At 48.4% G+C, this 18,716-nt stretch overlaps 1 long non-coding RNA gene across 1 annotated transcript; it reads right to left on the reverse strand.

Annotated features, from left to right (window-relative positions):
• Window positions 1-999: 999 nt before the first annotated feature.
• On the reverse strand, window positions 1,000-13,882 carry LOC118545215 (uncharacterized). Its single transcript, XR_004921992.2, has 4 exons — window positions 13,828-13,882; window positions 12,824-12,971; window positions 4,000-4,083; window positions 1,000-2,761 (listed from the first exon to the last, which is right to left on the reverse strand). It is a non-coding gene; the product is annotated as an uncharacterized LOC118545215 (long non-coding RNA).
• Window positions 13,883-18,716: the final 4,834 nt, after the last annotated feature.

The raw sequence follows: 18,716 nt of genomic DNA on the forward strand, positions 1-18,716 counted from the left end.
TCTCTGTGTCTCAAATGAATAAATAAAATCTTTAAAAAAAAAAAAAGAACCCAAATTAACTACAATTTACCATCCATGCCTTCCACTGGAAACTGAAAGCTTTCAACAGACTCCAGAGTTCCAAAATAGTTGTATCAGAGAGATTCTGCCAAAGCAACTGTAGTCTAGATGGAGAGACAGATTCCTGGTGCTTCCAATTCTTCCATCTTCCCACTGTTTGCCATGTTTTTTTTTTTTTAAACTTAGATCAGCAGTTCTAACTACCAAATTAAAGGGAACTCATGGGGCAAAGGAACATGTTAAATGACACCACATGTATACAATCAGCAAAATCCAGGCTGTGGGAACTCTGTATGACCTGGCTTTGTCAAAAATTATGTTTAGAGAAAAAAAAAAGAGGTGAAGCTATAACTTAAAAGAGACTTAAAAACACAAAATCAAAAAAAAAAAAAAAAAAAACACAAAATCAAATGCAATGTGTGGACCTCACTTGGAAGCTGACTTGAAAAACCAGGAAAAATATTTTTATGAGACAAGAAAGGAAATCTATTAATCAACTGGCTATTTAACCGTAATAGGTATTTTAAATTCTATCTGACACAAGAACTGAAACCATGTATTTCAACGTGGCGATGGTTTGTTCCAAGAAAGTCTTGCCTAGAAGAAAAATCTGTAAAAGCTCACTTATCAGACAACAGCTTGCTTATCAAGACTGTTTCAAGACCCTCATTTTGTTGTGTTCACCAATCCTAAACTATTGTGCCACAATCCTTGCCTAATCCTGGCCAGTTTCTTGGTATGAAGAGCTTGCCTCAAACAGCCTTCCTTGATTTTCCCTTTTGTGGTACCGCTGAGATTTTGGTGGTCTCTGTTAGAGAGTCAACTATTAACAGGTATAATAAATTTTTTTGTGTCGTGTTTAGTAAGAAAAGGGGAGGCTTATCTCCTTGAAGAAATATACTGAAGGATTTACATATTTTTAGAAGATTTTACTTATTTATTTGAGAAAGAGAAACGAGCGGGGGGGAGAGGGGAGGGGCAGAGAGAGAGGGAGAAGCAGACTCCCCGCTGAGCAGGGAGCCCCACCCAGGTAGATCCCAGGACCCCCTCCCCCGCCCAGATGATGACCTGAGCAGAAGGCAGATGCTGAACCAACTGAGCCACCCAGGCGCCCCCTGATGGATTTACATATAAAATGCAAGTAAGACTGAGATTTGCTTCAATATAGTAGGGGACAGAGAATGGGTGGGGCATAGAAAAAATGAAATTGACCATAAGGTGATAATTTTTGAAGCTTGTTGGTAGGTTGGTAGCTACCTGGGGTTTCCTACACGATTTTTTCTACTTACGTACATGTTTGAAATTGCCCATAATAAAAGGTGTTTTTTTGTTTTTGTTTTTGTTTTTTTTTTAAAGATTTATTTATTTATTTGAGAGAGCGAGAATGAGAGAGAGAGAGAGAGTACATGAGAGGGGGGAGGGTTAGAGGGAGAAGCAGTCTCCTCGCCGAGCAGGGAGCCCGATGCGGGACTCGATCCAGGAACTCCAGGATCATGACCTGAGCCGAAGGCAGTCGCTTAACCAACTGAGCCACCCAGGCGCCCCTAAAAGGTGTTTTTTTTTTTAAGTGTGCTACTCAGACCACAACATTGGGAGTTATGCTTAATCATCCTCTCTTCCTCTCTTGTGCTATATCCAATCCATTAGCATATCCTACATATATTCAAAATTCCTCTAGAATCTGACCATTTCTCATTACCTCCACTGCCACTTCCCTGTCCAAACACCACCGTTCCCACCTTGATTCCTGCAATAGCCAATGGTTCAATGCTTCAGCCTTTGCCCTCCCTGATCCCCATTCTATTCTCAACACAGCAGCCAGAGTGATTCTTTTCAAAAATAAGTCTAAAAGCTCTTCTCAAAACCTTGCAATGGCTCTCCATCGCACTCAGAGTCAAAGTCAAAGTTCTTACAAAGGTCTACAAGGTCCTACACTCTCTGTCCCACTCCTTGATCTCTCTGACCTCATCTCCTACGACACATCCTTTGGGTCAGTCCAGTCACACTGGCCTCCTTCTGGTTTCACCAATGCACCAGGCATGCTCCCACCTCAGGACATTTGCATTTACCGTTCCTTCTGATCTAGGGTGCCACCTCTTTCAGGTCTTTACACAAAAGTCCCCTTCTCAATGAAACCTTCTCTGACTGCCCCTATTACAACTACAGCCATCCCCTCCCCACCCAGGCATTCCCTTTTCCCCACCTCTTTTCTCTCCTGTACTTATCACCATCATATGTCATACTTGTTTATAGTCTTGTCTCCCTCCTTAGAAAAATAAGTCCCACAAAAGCAGGGATTTCTGTCTGTTCTGTTCCCTCCTATAGACCCAGTGACTAAAACAGTGCCTGGAACAGAACAGGTACCCAGTAACTATTCATTCTATGACTTTGGTCACTAGTGTTTTCCAAACAGTGCCCTCCGCCACCGCACTATTCCTCCAGGGTTCAAACTTAGGTGTTAGGTCCAAATGGGATAATTAGGAAAGAAAATCTTGATTTTTTTTAAAAAAAAATTATCCTAAGGGAAGAGAAGTAGGGTCCTAGCACAGCAGTCTATGTAAATGATGCACCGCGGGGCAGCATCTGTGAATGGTGCTTCTGGGGTGAGGGCCGCCAATGGATCCAGGCCCTTAGACAATGGCATTACTGGTAAATCATCCCAGTGTGCTGGGAGACTGGAAATAATGTTCAATTTCTCTTCCTAGGAACCCAAGAAATGCAAAAACAATGTTACTTTGGCAGCTTTACAAACAAGGGAAGGAAATGGAAATGAGCAAACTTTGTTCAGGACAAACTTTCAATGCAGTGTTTGATTTTCTGTGTGTCTCAGACAAATGACTCCAATTTCTGACTTTTTAAAAATACTGAAAATAATCATATCATGGAATCAAAAATACCAGTACGCACTTTGGAAAAACTGTTTGGTAGTACCTGCTAGGACTCTATGTATGCCTTATGACCTACCAATTCCACATCTGGGTATTTACCCAAGAAAAGTGATTGCATATATCCACATACAAGAATGCTCCTGGCAGCTCTATTCATAAAAGCTCAAAACTAGAAATAGCCCAAGTGTCCACCAACAATAGACTTGAGAAATAAATGTGGCATAGTCACAAAATGAAATGCTTTACAGTGATGTTTAAAAGTAACAATCCTGCCGCATGCAACAATATGGTGGACTCTCACGACATAATGCTGAGTGAAAGAAGCCAATGACAGAAGAATATATAATTGTACGATTCCTTTTATATAAATATCAGGAACGGGCAAACCTAACTTGCGGTGAGAGAAATCAGAAAGTGGTTAGCTCTGGATGGTGTTGACTGAAGGGGGCACAAGGGAACCTTCTAGAACGTTAGAATATTCTATATCTTGACCTAGGTGGTTGTTACATATACATTCACGTGTATAAGTTCATAGATATATATGCATATATACAAATTCATTGAGCTGTACACCTAAGTTTTGTGCTCTAAGTTATACCCCAATAAAAAAGTTAAAATTCTTAAAAATTTTAAATAAAATAGAATAAATAACGTGTGTCAGTACTTTCAAGACCTGCAATACCAGAATGCAGGGCTGGTGGCCCAGTGGAATGTACACATGGAGAATGGGGCCAGGTTCTCAGTTTCCCTCTCTTGCCACAAGGTGGCTCTCTCCCCTCTCTCAAGTCTTCCCCAGTCCTCTTGGAAAACTCAGGAAATGTCCCAGGAAGCAGAGGGTTGTGTGCTCCTGGGCACTTTGGACAGCCTGAGCCCCAGACTAAAAATACTGTGTAATGACGCCGGCCTCACTACAGAAGAGTGTAGCCCTTTTAAGGCAAAGACTTGAATCCCAGTTCTGCCATTTCCTAGCTGTGTGACCTTGGGACTGTTCCTTAACTTCTCTATGCCTCAGTTTCCACATCTGTACAGTGGAAATAATAATAGTACATACCTTGTGATGTGGTTGTTGGTGGTGGTGGTGCTGTTGTTGTTAGCGTGAAATGAGTTCACCCTTAGGAAATTCTCAGAACATCACCTGTCAGAGAAGAAGAGCTCAATGTCATTATCTGAGTTAGTATTAAGAGAGGAAATGTCAGTAACTGAAAGAGGAACACCTGGCATCTCACTTCTTCTGGGGGCCAAGCAGGGATTAGAAAGCTGATGAGCTGGAGATGAAAAGAGCCTGTTCTGGCTTCTATGTTCTTTTCTAGAACCTATGTTCTTTTCTAGAATCTTCTATGTTCTTTTCTAGAACCTGACGGCCCAAAGGGTTTCGCCAGTCTTTCTGTAGCTTTCAGAGCTCTGTACCTCAATGCGGGGAGGCAGAATAATGGTCCCCTCCCCCAAAGATTTCTACAGCCTCGTCCCCCGGGCCTGTGAATATGTTACCTTACCTGGCAAAAGTGACCTTGTAGTGACCTCATGAGTACCCTGAGATGGGGAGGTTATCCTGGATTACACCAGGCAAGAAGGACGGACGCAGGAGGATCAGAGTCACAGAAGCAGAAATGAGAACAAAAGCAGAAGTCAGAGTAGCTTGGCTAGGAGGCCAAGGAATGCAGGCAGCCTCTGGACGCTGGAAAACTCAAGGAGGGGATTCTCCCCTAGAGCCTCTGTAAGAACCGTAGGGACAAACGGCGCGCCGCCCCAAGATGCGCCAATTTGGCATAAAGGCTTTTTGAGTTAAAAAAGCAATCGAAGGGCTCCTGGGTGGCTCAGTCAGTTGAGCATCCAACTCTTGATTTCGGCTCAGGTCATGATCTCAGGGTCGTGGGACTGAGCCCCTCACTGGACTCCCGAGAGCGAAGAGTCTGCTTGAGGTTCTCTCTCTCCCTCTCCCTCTGCCCCTCCCCATCACTCACGCACACGCTGTCTTTCAAATAAATACAATCTAAAAAAAAAAAAGCAATCGAAACCCAGCAGATGCAGGAAAAGCTCTGTAACCAACCCCCCCCCCCCCCCAACTCAATCTAAAAGAATTTCGATAGGGGCCCTGCCCCGGGAAGAGAGCCATCACCATAGGTAACTACATTATGATATGAACTAGGCATGGTGCACAGCGGGGAGCCTAGCAAGGCCACTCTGATCAAAGTCCTCCCTTTATCCCCTTGTGTCTGAGTGGCCCGGCAAACATTTGTTTACCAAACATTTGTTTTTCATCTTTGTGTAAACTGTATTCCTCTCCTCTGAAGTCCCAGCCACCCACCCACTTCCCCATCCAGAAGGACATATATAGACCTCTTTTTGCCTGAGTGTCTGGAATTTCCTTGTCTGTGTAGATCCCCCGTGTGTACACCCGTGAAATATGATTTCCTCCTGTTAACCTGTCTCATGTCAATTGGATCCTCCTGTTAACCTGTCTCATGTCAAGGTCCAGCTAGAAGGACCTTGAAGGGGACAGGAATTCCGGCTCCCCGACAAAACACGGTCTTTGATGTTAGCCCTGTAAGACCTACTTCAGATTTCTGACCTCCAGAAACTATAAGGTAATAGGCGGATAATAGGCGTGTGTTGGTTTAAGCCGCTAAACTTGTGGTCACTTGGTACAGCGGCAACTGGAAACGCACACACTCAACTCCACGCGTGTCTGGGCAACCTGCGGGTGTCTGCAGTTGTGACGTGATTTTGGAGTAGTGTTGTTGGGGTCCGGGGCCGATGGCCGAGAAAGAATTCTTAAGACTTGAGATGTCTTTGGTGCAAAAAGGTGGTTTTATTAAAGCAAGGGGCAGAAAGAGCTGCTGCCTCAGCATTGTGAGGAGCAGCTGATTCTACATTTCAGAGTTGAGGGAGGTAAAGACAAAGGGAAGTTCCAAAAGGACTTTCATACGCTAAAGAAGACACAGGATCCTGGAAGCCTTGCTGTTGTCAAACTAAGGTGGTTTTTCCCTCTAGCAAAGCATTAACATTAAGACAGTTGGGAGTTTCCGGGAGGAACATTATACTCTCTCTGCCTCAAGTATTTGTCAATGGCCTGCAGGTTATAAGGACATTTAATCTTACCAACATTTCCCTCTGTCTTTGTTTCCCACATCAGTTGTACATCTTAATTTCCTTCATTTATTTAAACAGGACAGGCAGGGGCCCCTGGGGGGCTCAGTCGGTTAAGCAGCTGCCTTTGGCTCAGGCCATGATCTCAGGGTCCTGGGATCGAGCCCCGCATTGGGCTCCTTGCTCAGCGGGGAAGCTGCTTCTCCCTCTGCCTCTGCTCCTCCCCCTGCTTGTGCTCACTCTCAAATAAATAATAAAATAAACAAATAAACAGATAGGACACCCAATCTCATGGTTCAACATTCAGTAAGTACACACAACCACCTTAGCTGAACCCATGCACACCCTTGGACCCCGCACTGCCACTTCTGCCTACATATTTGACAGAAATACACAGGTGTGTCCACCCAAGGACCTTGACAAGAATGTTCCTAGCAGCACTATCTGTCATTGCCAAACACTGGAAGTGACCCAAATGCCTGTCAGCAGCAGAATAGATAAATAAATACACTCATCATTTCCTACACAGCCACCTCGGGCCCTGAATCTGCCCTTCTCAGTGCTCACAGCAGGAAGGAGCGCCTGGAAGACTCTGACCCCGCCCCCCCTCCCCCCCCCAGTAAGTACGTATAATATCAACAGTCAGTATTTGGGGATGTCTACGAGCACAGAGGGGTTGAAGCACTGTCCATGTGTCAACTGATCTCATCCTCACAGCAACACTCTAAGGTCAGGGCTTTTATTATCCCCATTGTACAGATGGGGAAACCGAGGCACGGGACATCTAAATAAGACACCAAGGCATGTTTGCTAGTGCAGAACGAGGACTCGAACCCAAGCAGTGTGGCTCTACTATAGGAGTAGGAGACGTAGAAAGTCACAAGTGGACGTGGCCTGGGAGCGGCAAGCTTGTCCCCTCACAGCTGGGACACATGCAACCCTCGGGTCCCAAACTGCAAGAGGTCGGCGGCCTCAAGACTCTGTCTGGAAGCACTTTCTAATCCTTGGGCTGGCCCTACAAGGGGGCAGCCTTCCCAGGAGGTTGGTGGGCACAGGTTGAGGGTGCAGGAGTGTGGGGCTGATCATGTCCTTTCCAGCTCCAAACTGGGTGACAGGACACTTGTTCCTGGTCTGATGGCCAGTGCTGGGGAAGCCCTTAGGGACACCGTGGAGGGCACGGCGGTGGAGGTGGGGGAGTCAGGAGTAACTTCGACATTGCAAAAGCCCAACACTTGAACCCGGTCCTTAGCTCTGGGCCAGAATACCATCCCTGAGTGGCCAGGATGTACTGGTCGTCCCCCTCTGTTCCTAGACCAAGGACCAGAAAAACTGAGTTCTGATTGGTAAAACACAGGGAAATTAATGAACACTCCAAAGGCATCATGAGGAACAATACCTCTTCCAACGGTGGAAGACGGGGTTTGGGTTTGCCGGATCAGCTGTAAAAGCTTCACTGTTATTACAGGCATGAGCCTCTCAAAGGCTGTGAGCCCTGAGGACAGGGAGGCCACTCCAGGACACCAGGAACCAGGAGCCACCCACACCCAGAGTTACTGGAAGAATGACTGCTCCCGTCTGCGTACTGCAGAGACAGGCCCCCGTGCCAGGACGGCTGTCTCTAATCTGCTGGTGACAGCCCAGCCAGCCTCACTTTGCCCGGGGAGGGTCTAGAACTATCTGGGTCCAATTATTTTTATAAGCAGCAAAAGTCCTGGGAAACTGGCGTGTGCAAACCACTAAATTTCTCTCACTTGTAAACTGGAGATAATCATCCTTCTGGCTGTGACAATTAAGCGGCCTCCTCTTGTCACGTGCAAGAGCCAGGCGGGGAGACAGGTCTGCGAGGCCTGAAGCTTGCATAAGAGTTAGGAGGGAAGGTGTTGGAATGAACTGGAAAGATCTTGGGAGGAGGGGGGGCGCCTGGCTGGCTCAGTCGTGGAGCATGAAACTCTTGATCTCGGGGTTGTGGTTCTGAGCCCCATGTTGTCTACACCCCTCGTTGGGAGTAGAGATGACTTAAAAAAAACCAAAAAACAAAAGATCTTGGGATGCATAAAACCCTCGCCTGCACCTTTACTTACAAACGAATTCTTCATTGAGCTAAAGACAAAAATCAAGGAAAACCTAGATTGATGTACATTTGATAGATCAAAATTAACTAATCTAGATTAAAAACCCCGGGGGACGCCTGGCAGCCTCAGTCAGAAAAGCATGTGACTCTTGATCTTGGGGTTTTGACTTTGAGCCCCACGTTGGGTGTAGAGAGGACTTAAAAAATAAATAAATAAAATTTTTTTAATATATATTTTATTTATTTATTTGAGAGAGAGAGAATGAGAAAGAGAGCACATGAGAGGGGGGAGGGTCAGAGGGAGAGGCAGACTCCCTGTCGAGCAGGGATCCCGATGCGGGACCCGATCCAGGGACTCCAGGATCATGACCTGAGCCGAAGGCAGTCGCTTAACCACTGAGCCACCCAGGCGCCCATAAATAAATAAATAAAATCTTTAAAAAAAAAAAAAACAGGTAATGCAGTGACTAATTACAATTAAATAATGTCAAGGCATTCGCTCATCAACCCGCAAACATGGATGCCGTCAAAGCTTCCGGCCAGCCTCCTGCAGACAACCACACCCAAATGAGAAACGCAGACACAACAGTTCTGCTGAGCCACCTCTCCTGTTCTGTTCCCTTCCACCACACAAACCCTGTCCACTCTGAGCCTGAGGGTTTCCTTCAGAGAAGCCCCGCAGGGGAGCTCCCCGGGGTCCTCTCTCAAAAGGCCTCCCACCTCCCCTGCCCAGGAGCAGAAGGCAAGAGCCCCGAGCTGATGGGAGCTATGGAGATTGCACCGCCGGCCGCGGTCCTTCCCGGGGTCACAGGACTGGCGTGGCCGCGTGCCTCGCTTTCGCCCACGGAATGAGGTGCAAGTGACAGAGTGCCGGTTTCAAGCCTGGGTCTCATTTGAGGGGCCTTGCACGTTTCCACTTGTCCTTTTGCACCTGCACGAGGACAAGCCCAGGCTAGCCCACTGGAAGGCGGCAGACACTTGGAGGGAAACCAAGTCTCCCAGCCACCCCGCAGACCTGGGAGCCAACACAGCCGACCCCAGGAGACCCAGCGGGCCAACGCTGCTCCAACCGCCCGCCTGTGAAGTCAGCTTAAATAAAGGAGATCTCGGACAGAATGTCAGGTGGAGAGAACAGCGGGGAAGAGCAGCCCAGCAGAGGGAAGGGATGGAGGACCCGGGGGTGAGGGAGAAGAGAGGCTGCTTTTGATCGGGTGCTCAGGGAAGGCCCCTGGGAGTGGGTGACCTGCCAGAGACGCAGGAAGAAGAGGGAGAGGGAGCTCGGCACAGCTGGAGAGGGTGCAGCCAGTCAAAGGCCAGGAGGCAGGCATGCGGTCGGCGTGCACGAAGAAGGGAGCGAACTGGGCAGGGAGCAGGGTGGCAGGAGGTGGTGTCCGAGCGGCGGGCAGTGACGGGATCACGAGGAACGAGGACCGTGCATGCTATCGTTGCAACAATTAAATGTGTTACTATGTGGAAAGCGCTCAGAACAGTGCCTGGGTCATGGTGAGTGTCCAGAAAGTGTCGGCCCTTGCTTTACTGTTGGCACTTTTATCCACAAAATGCAGTGTCTCCCTCTCCCGGGGTCCTAAGAGGAAAATCCCCACGGGATGATTGCCCCTTCCTGGAACTAAGGAGAAAGAGGCTCCTGCGGAGGGGTGGCGGGGGGGTAGGGCGGGGAGGGATCTTGACAAGGAAACTCACCTTTGACTCTATCTGAGTTGGTATCCTTTGAATTCTTATAGCAAGACTGAGTCTGTGTATTATTTATGATATTAAAAAAATATCGCCAAACAACCCAGATGCCCATCACCAGAGGAATCGATAAGCCAGGTGTGGCATATCTATACAGCGGAATATTATATAGTTGTAAAAAGGAATGCAGTACTGATCCATGCCACACTGTGGATGAAAACGTGATGCTAAGTGAAAGAAGCCAGAACCAAAAGGTCACATGTTGTTCGATACCATTTTGATGAAATGCCCAGAACAGAGGACCCACACAGAAAGCAGACTGGTGGTTACCAGGGGCTGTGGGAGGGAGAGATGGGCAGTCAGGGCTTCATGGGTACATGAAGTCCTTTTGGGGTGATGAAACGTTTTGGAACAAGAAAGAGGTGGTGATCGCACAACACGGTGAATGTACGAAATGCTACTGAATTGTACACTTTATTTAAGATTTTATTTATTTTATGGGCGCCTGGGTGGCTCAGTTGGTTAAGCAACTGCCTTCGGCTCAGGTCATGATCCTGGAGTCCCGGGATCGAGTCCCGCGTCGGGCTCCCTGCTCGGCGGGGAGTCTGCTTCTCCCTCTGACCCTCCTCCCTCTCATGCTCTCTGTCTCTCATTCTCTCTCTCTCAAATAAATAAATAAAATCTTTAAAAAAAAAAGAAGATTTTATTTATTTTATTAGAGAGAGAAAGCATGAGTGGGGGGAAGGGCAGAGGGAGAGGGAGAAGCAGATTCCCCACTGAGCAGGGAGCCTGATGCGGGGCTCAATCCCAGGACCCCAGGATTGTGACCTAAGCCAAAGGCACACGCCTAACCGACTGAGCCACCCAGGTGCCCCTGAATTATACACTACAAAATGGCTAGTTTGGGGGCACCTGAGTGGCTCAGTCGTTAAGCGTCTGCCTTCAGCTCAGGTCATGATCCCAGGGTCCTGGGATCGAGCCCCGCATCGGGCTCTCTGCTCGGCCGGGAGCCTGCTTCTCCCTCTCCCACTCCCTCTGCTTGTGTTCCCTCTCTCGCTGTGTCTCTCTCTCTGTCAAATAAATAAATAAATAAATAAATAAATAAATATCTTTAAAAAAATAAATAAAATGGCTAGTTTTATGCTATGAGAATTTTAGTTCAATTCTGTAAAAATACCAAAATAATTGGAAGTCAAGCCTCCTGGGAGGAATCACTCCCATCCTTTGTAACCTGGCAGGAAATCTAAAACCCAATCTGTTCCCTAAAACACTCATTTCGAGTTTCATGGTAATTCCTCCCAGAAACCATTGACAGGGAGAGGAAGAGCGAGCCAGGCAAACCTCCACCCACCTCTGAGAGGTTGGGTACTTCCGGGGCACCCTCCATGCAGCCTGCCCCGCCTGAGCGTTTGTGGGTGCTGTCCCGTGGCTGAAATACCACCCCCTCCACTGTCCCCTCAACAAGGGCAGTAACATCTAGATGGTTAAAAACCAAGTTGGGGGGTGCCTGGGTGGCTCAGTTGTTAAGCGTCTGCCTTCGGCTCGGGTCATGATCCCAGGGTCCTGGGATTGAGCCCCGCATCGGGCTCCCTGCTCGGCGGGGAGTCTGCTTCTCCCTCTCCCACTCCCCCTGCTTGTGTTCCCTCTCTCGCTGTGTCTCTCTCTGTCAAATAAATAAATAAAATCTTAAAAAAAAAAAACAAAAAAACCAAGTTGGTCCCAGAGCCAGATGGCCCCCTGCTGCAAGCTGTGCATTCTCAGGAAGGTGACTTCACCTCTCAGAAGCTCCACTCCCCCATCTGTAAAATGGGTCCAATACTAAGACCTTCCACTTCACAGAATTGGATGTGAGGATGAAATGACATGATTCGTGGATGGCACTTCGAACTCAAGAACTCCATACATCTGTTCCACGAATATACACAGAGCACCGACTGAATGCCAGTCACTGTCCCCAATACTGGGGACACAGCAGTGATCGAGACAGACACAATCTTTGCCCCGACAAACTTACATGTTAGTGGGGAGCAGGGGGGACAGACGATAGACAGGGCAGAGCTAACTATACGATACGGCAGCCCCAGTGTTAAAATATGGTAGGGAAGTGTTAAAAACAAATGAAGTAGGGAAGGATAAAAGTGTCAAGGGGTGTGTTGTGCAGGGGTGAGGGGTGTTCAACTAGGACCGCCTGGGAAGACTTCATGAAGAAAGCGATTCATGGAGTTAATGTGTATAAATTGCTTAGAACTGTCCTTAGCGCACAGCGAACACTGCAAAGTGCAGGTGACATTGCAGATGGTGGGGGGATGGGCATTCCAGGCAGAGGGAACAGCAAGTGCAAAGGTCCTGAGGAGGGAACGGGCCTCTGTTGGTGCGGATCGTTGAGGGGGCCGGCATGGCTGGACAGGAGGGCAGCGTGCAAGCAGGTGGAAGGCAGACAGGAAGCGGGAGCTGGACCCCGAGGGGCCTGTGGGCCACGGTGAGGCCACAGTGAGGCCACGGGCCTCTCCCCTGAGTGAGAAGGGAGGCCGCTGCCGTGTTTTGAGAGCTCACTGTTTTTAGTAATAGTCTCATTTCCCTCATTCACCTCCTTTGTGAAAAGACATCTTGGCCTCTCTCCTTTTCTTCCACGGCTGAGTCCTGCCCACACCGCCTCCTCCTCCCACATTTGGGGGGAGGACTTAAAGAATTTTTGATCACATAGTTCTGTATAACACACATGGCATTTCTAGGAACCGGGAGTCTTCGGGTCTGGGGACTATGTGACTGGGAGTTTACGTTGCTCTGAACTTTGATAACTGTCAGATTGGAGATGAGCCTCTGACACAAAGATGCCATCAGACCAGGTATCCCGGTGTAAAGGAATGCCTACATAGTCAATAACACCCCTTGGGGAAAAAAAAGGAAAAGCACCGGCTTAGGAGAAACATGAAATTCTAGTAAAAGGTAATTTAAACAACAGAGAGAAAGGATTAAGAGCTTGAGCCCGTCTGCTCAGGATTGAAGTCAGGACTTCGTAACTCACCAACCATCGGGCCTCGCTGCTGGGCTCAGCAGGAAGGAGGCGCCCAAGGGCTCCATCTGAGAAGGCACCAAAGGTGTGTCCCAGCACGTACAGGAATGATTTCATGGTTTATTCCAGAATCAGGTATTTCTGCTGTGTGATCCTCATCCTAAAACCCCAGAACGTAAGAAATGACCATAAAAATCAGATGACTTATTTTTTAACCTAATGCTATAGAGAGTGACTATTTCTCACTTTACTCCCCTCTGTCTCCAAATTTACCTGTAACCCCAAGCACCTCAACCTCATTCCCAGCACCTCAGTCCTGCCTGCATCGTGCCCTAGCAAATATCTTTAGGTTTCTTTGTTGTGTGTGTGTTTTTTTTTAAAGATTTTATTTATTTATTTGACAGAGAGAGACACAGCGAGAGAGGAAACACAAGCAGGGGGAGTGGGAGAGGGAGAAGCAGGCCTCCCGCAGAGCAGGGAGCCCGATGCGGGGCTCGATCCCAGGACCCCAGGATCATGACCTGAGCCGAAGGCAGACGCTTAACCGACTGAGCCACCCAGACGCCCACAAATATCTTTAGTTTTATTCATTCCTTTCATTAGGGGCTTTCCATGACTCTGGACTCTGAGGGTACAACGGTGGACAAAACAGACTCAGACCCTGCCCCAGATCAATCCCTAATATACAGAAGACGCTCCATAAAAGCTTTTAGAATGAACAGAAATGGTCTCTCTCTCTCTTTTTAGAATTCTGTACTGGCAGAAAAAAAGAGCTGACCCTCCAATTCTGTCTTTGAAATTTGCTGGCTCCCAAGCTCCAAACTGGGTTACAGAACAAAATCCCAAGACCAAGGTTCTTTCCTAAATGGGCCACGACCTATTTCCACAGCCTCATCGGGTGACTCCCTCCCACGCAAAGCTGCACCCTCTTCCCAGAACAAGGCGGGTTCTCTCGCGCCTTTGCTACTTGAGGCTTAAAGCCCTGCTCCAACGTCACCTCCTCCAAGAAAACATACCGGCACCCCGGCAGAGCCCACCCGTCAGTGTCTCTGCGGCAGGATTTAGTTGAATGTTGTGTCCCGCACCCCGCCCCACCCCCACCAGCCGCAGAAGGAAGCCAGGAGCGGGCAATGCTCCTCGCAGCCGCCAGAGGGCGCTTTCAAAACACCAACCCGACCTCCTGGTTTCAAATTCCCCCCCAGCGTCTCCCAGGTGCTCTTAGAGTTACCAGGTAAGACGCTTGCTGGATTCGAATCCTGGGCGGGCCACTGATCCTGCAACTCTGAGCTAGTGGCATCACGTGTCCAGGCCTCTGGTTCTACACAGTGTCGTCAGGGGGATGAAACAGATGGCTTCCTACAAAGCCCTTGGGAGAGCGTCAGACACGTAGGCCGTTCTCAGTTCGCGCTGGCCGCTGCATCGCTAGGCCACTGCTTCTCGGCCGGAAACGGCAAACTCAGATCGAGGGACTGGGGCGAGTTTAATAAAGAGACTATCACAGGAGCAGAGGCAAGTGGTGACACAGCTCCCCAGGGCTGGAAAGGAGGACTGACGGATAGACAGAGGGATGGAAAGATGAGTGGATGTGTTTCAGCAAGCGTAGTAAAAATGTTAACTGTAGAATCTAAGTAAGGGGTGCATAAGCGTCCACTGTAAAATTATTCCAACGTATGTTCGAAAATGTTCATTAAAAGTGTTTGGGAGGGGCCCCAGGGTGACTCAGTTAAGCTTCTGACTCTTGATCTCGCTCGGGTCTTGATCTCAGGGTCATGAGTTCAAGCCCCGCACTGGGCTCTAGGCTGGGCCGGAAGCCCACTTAAAAAAAGAATGCTGGGGAGAGTGTTGAGTCAGCAAAGAAATTTGGATGGAATTGGTTAGAGAAGCCAAGAAACAAAAAATTTCTCTGGAACTTTCCACAGAAACCACAGCCCCTTTCCTGCAGCATTCAGGAATGAATTGTGCCAACTATCAAGCCTTGGCTCCCGAGAAAACAGCAGAAAAATGAAGAGAAGAAAGAAGCAAAGCCCGTGCTCCCACTTCTCAGGAATCCTGTCATCGCATCCTGAGATCTGTTTAACATCCGAGCTCATTTATTACTTGACCAACAAACGTTGACTGAAACCCTCCTCCGTGCCTGGCCCTGAGCTGAGCAGTGCCAAAAACACAGGCTGGCCCTGCCCTCAGGGGACTCAGAATCCAGGGGCAGAGACAGACTCGTTCTTCTGATCAGACCATCTAGAGTGATCAGAACATTTATGGGGGAAGCCCAGGGGCCGTGGGAGCCCCAAACAAGGCACCTGATCCAGATGGAGGCCAGAGAGGGCTTCCTGCTGGAGAGGACATCTGAGTTGAGTCTTGATGGAGTTAGGTGTCAGCCAGGTAGAGAGAGGGGAGGACAAGGGAAAAGCATCCAGGGCAGAAGGAACAGCACATGGAAAGGCAGGAGGTGAGCAGAAGAGCATGTTGCTCACAGTGAACCACAGGTCCAGTTTAACTGGAGTACGAATGTCAAGAAGGGGAGAGGCTGAAGTAAGCATGGAGCCGTCAGCATGATGCGAAAGGGTAGGTATGCCCTCCCACGCCACAAAGCACGTGGACCTTATCCTGACAGTGCTGGGGAGTCATGAAAGGGTTACAGACAGTGGGAGGATGTGAGCAGATGTGCAAACAGGTGAAGCAGGAAGGGAACGTCAGTCAGGACTGGCTAAGTTATGCTGCGGTAACAAACAGCCCCCGGAATTCAGCAGCTCAAAACAGACAAGGTTGATACCTTGCTCATGCAACACGCGTCATGGATCTGTAAGGACCCTGTTCCACATCACCTTCATTCTACGGCCCTGGCTGACCAAAGCTCCAGCACTGGAAAAGTTGGTGGGCACGTCGGCAAGAGCAGAGAACACGGAGAATCACACACATCTGCTCAGATGCTTCCACCTGGGAGCACCTCTCACCGCTTCTCTGGCCACCGCAAGTCACATGGCCATGCATTTCTTAAGGCATGGGAAAGCGTGATCCTCCCACAGGCCCAGAAATAGAGGAAGACTGACCACTGATGACCAGGAGCAATGGCCACCACAGGACATGAGCGTGGAAGCAGCAAGAACAACAAGGAGCAGGCAAGAAATGAAGAAGGTCGGACTTGGGGGGGCAGAAATGGAAGACGTGAAGATCTGAGGGACATTCAGGAATCATATAGAATTCTGTATCTGCTGGCAATCTGTCCCAACTTCTTATTCTATAAACCAGCTGACACACAAAAACAATCAGACTAACAATCAGGTGAAATGGGGAGATGTTGGTCCAATGGTACAAACTTCCAGCTATAAGATGAGTAAGTTCTGGGATATAATGTGCATTACGGTGACTATGGTGAAAAACGTTATTGTATACTTGAAAGTTGCTAGGAGAGCAAATCCCTTTTTTCTTTCCTTTTTTTAAAGTTTTATTTATTTAATTAATCTCTACACCCAAAGTGGGGCTCAAATTCACAACCCTGACATCAAAAATCACACGCTCTTCTGACTAAGCCAGCCAGGCACCCCTTTTTTCTATTTTTAATTGAAGTATAATTAACATAGAGTGTTATATGAGTTTCAGGTGTACAATACAGTGATTCAACACTTCTATACACACTCGGTGCTCATGGCCAAAAGTGCGCTCCTTCATCCCCATCTCCTATTTCACCCATCCCCCACCCACCTCCCCTCTGGAAACCACCAGTTTGTTCTCTGTATTCAAGAATTTTTGTTTGGGCGCCTGGGTGGCTCAGTTGGTTAAGCGACCGCCTTCGGCTCAGGTCATGATCCTGGAGGCCCTGGATCGAGTCCCGCATCGGGCTCCCTGCTCGGCAGGGAATCTGCTTCTCCCTCTGACCCTCCCGACCCTCCCGCCTCTCATGCTCTCTCTCTCTCAGTCTCTCTCTCTCAAATAAATAAATAAAATCTTTAAAAAAAAAAAAAGAATTTTTGTTTGTCAAAGAGACTACATCTTTTTTTTTTTTTTTAAGATTTATTTATTTTACAGAGAGAGAGAGAGAGAGAGAGACTGCACAAACTCAAAGGAAGGGGCAGAGGGAGAGGGAGAGAAGCAGACTCCCAACTGAGTGCCGAGCCCCACAGGGGGCTCAATCCTATGACCCTGAGATCATGACCTGAGCTGAAATCAAAACTCAGATGCTTAACCAACTGAGCCACCCAGGCACCCCACAAAGAGAGTAAATTTTTTTTAAAGATTTTATTTATTTGAGAGAGAGAGAGCATGAGTGTTGGGGGGGGGAGGAGCAGAGGGAGAGGGACAGACTCCAAGCTGAGTGAGGAGCCCTTCGCAGGACTCGATTCCAGGACGCTGAGATCATGACCTGAGCTGAAATTGAGAGTCAGATGCTTAACCAACTGAGCCACCCAGGCTCCCTAGAGAGTAAATCTTAAGTGTTCTCACCACACATACAAAAAATGGTTAACTAGGTGAGGTGACAGATGTGTTAATTAGCTTGAATGTGGTACATTTCACAACGTACATGTGTCTCAAATCATCATTTCATGCAGCTTAAATATATATAAGTTTTAGTCATCAATTATACCTAAATAAATCTGGGGAAACCAACCAGGTAGCCATTGGAACAAAAATGGGCTCTTTAGGGGGCGCCTGGGTGGCTCGGTCATTAGGCGTCTGCCTTCAGCTCGGGTCGTGATCCCAGGGTTCTAGGATCGAGCCCCGCGTCGGGCTCCCTGCTCAGCGGGAAGCCTGCTTCTCCCTCTCCCACTCCCCCTGCTTGTGTTCCCTCTCTCTCTCGCTGTGTCTCTGTCAAATAAATTAAAAAAAAAAAATGGGCTCTTTAGTGCTGCTTGTAATAGGAGCGAAAATTCGTGCACCCAGCACGTCTACACCAGCACCATCCGAGAGAAACAGAATGCAAGCCACGTGTGTCCTTCTAAATTTTCTAGTAACCACATTAGAAAAAGCAAAGAAACAGGTGAGATTAATCACATTAACCCAACATCTCCAAAATATTATCATTGTAGAATGGGATCTGCATGGACATTACTAACGAAGTATTTTACGTTCTTTTATTTTTCCTGCTAAGTCTCCAAACCCAGCGCGTCTCCATTTGGACCAGCCACATTTCAAGGGCTCAGCAGCCCCATGTGGCTACAGTATTACAGACAGCAGATCTAGACAAACTAGCTAATTACTATGTCTTCACAAGAGCCCTATAAAGCAGGTACTGCTTCTGTTTTATAGATGAAGAAACTGAGGCATGGGAAAATGAAGGGACTTGCTCCAAGTCACAAACTGGGGGAGGAGCCGGGCTGTGGACCCAGGCAATGGAGCTCCTTGCACGCAGAGCCGAGATGGGCTCCTACACAGGCCCCATACGAGGCTGGGTGAGCGAGCGCGTGTGGAGGCCCCTCCCACACTCACTGGAGGTCTCCGCAGAGGATGAGGATGATTCTGGAGAATCCCGAAGAAACCCGCACTGGTTCCAGGCATGAGGGTGTGGGTGGGCATGAAAAGGTGTGGGAAAGGATTGGATCATTGCCTTTCACTTGCCACAGACTGCCAAGGCCTTAGGAAAATCCCCTGCGCATCTGGCCGCAGGCCGTGGGCTGTGATGCTCCTGACTCCGGTGGGATGGAGCAGGAAGTTGGGGGTGAGTCCCTGGGAAAGGCCCAGACCCAGGAGGGTTGGGGTGGCAAGGCCTCTCTTCAATGGCCCATCTGGTGTCCAGCTCCACATTGAGAACCCCAGTGTCTCATGTAATGACCCTCCCTTTCCAAATGGGGAAATCGAGGCTCAGAGAAGTCCTGTGACTTGTCCAAGATCACACGGGAAGAACAGAATGGATGCATCAGGAAAGATAAAAAAGTCTCCCCTCACCCCCATCCCATGGCCATCCAATTCTCTT

This window comes from Halichoerus grypus, chromosome 15, assembly GCF_964656455.1.
Source record: "Halichoerus grypus chromosome 15, mHalGry1.hap1.1, whole genome shotgun sequence".
NCBI classification, from domain to species: Eukaryota; Metazoa; Chordata; class Mammalia; order Carnivora; family Phocidae; genus Halichoerus; species Halichoerus grypus.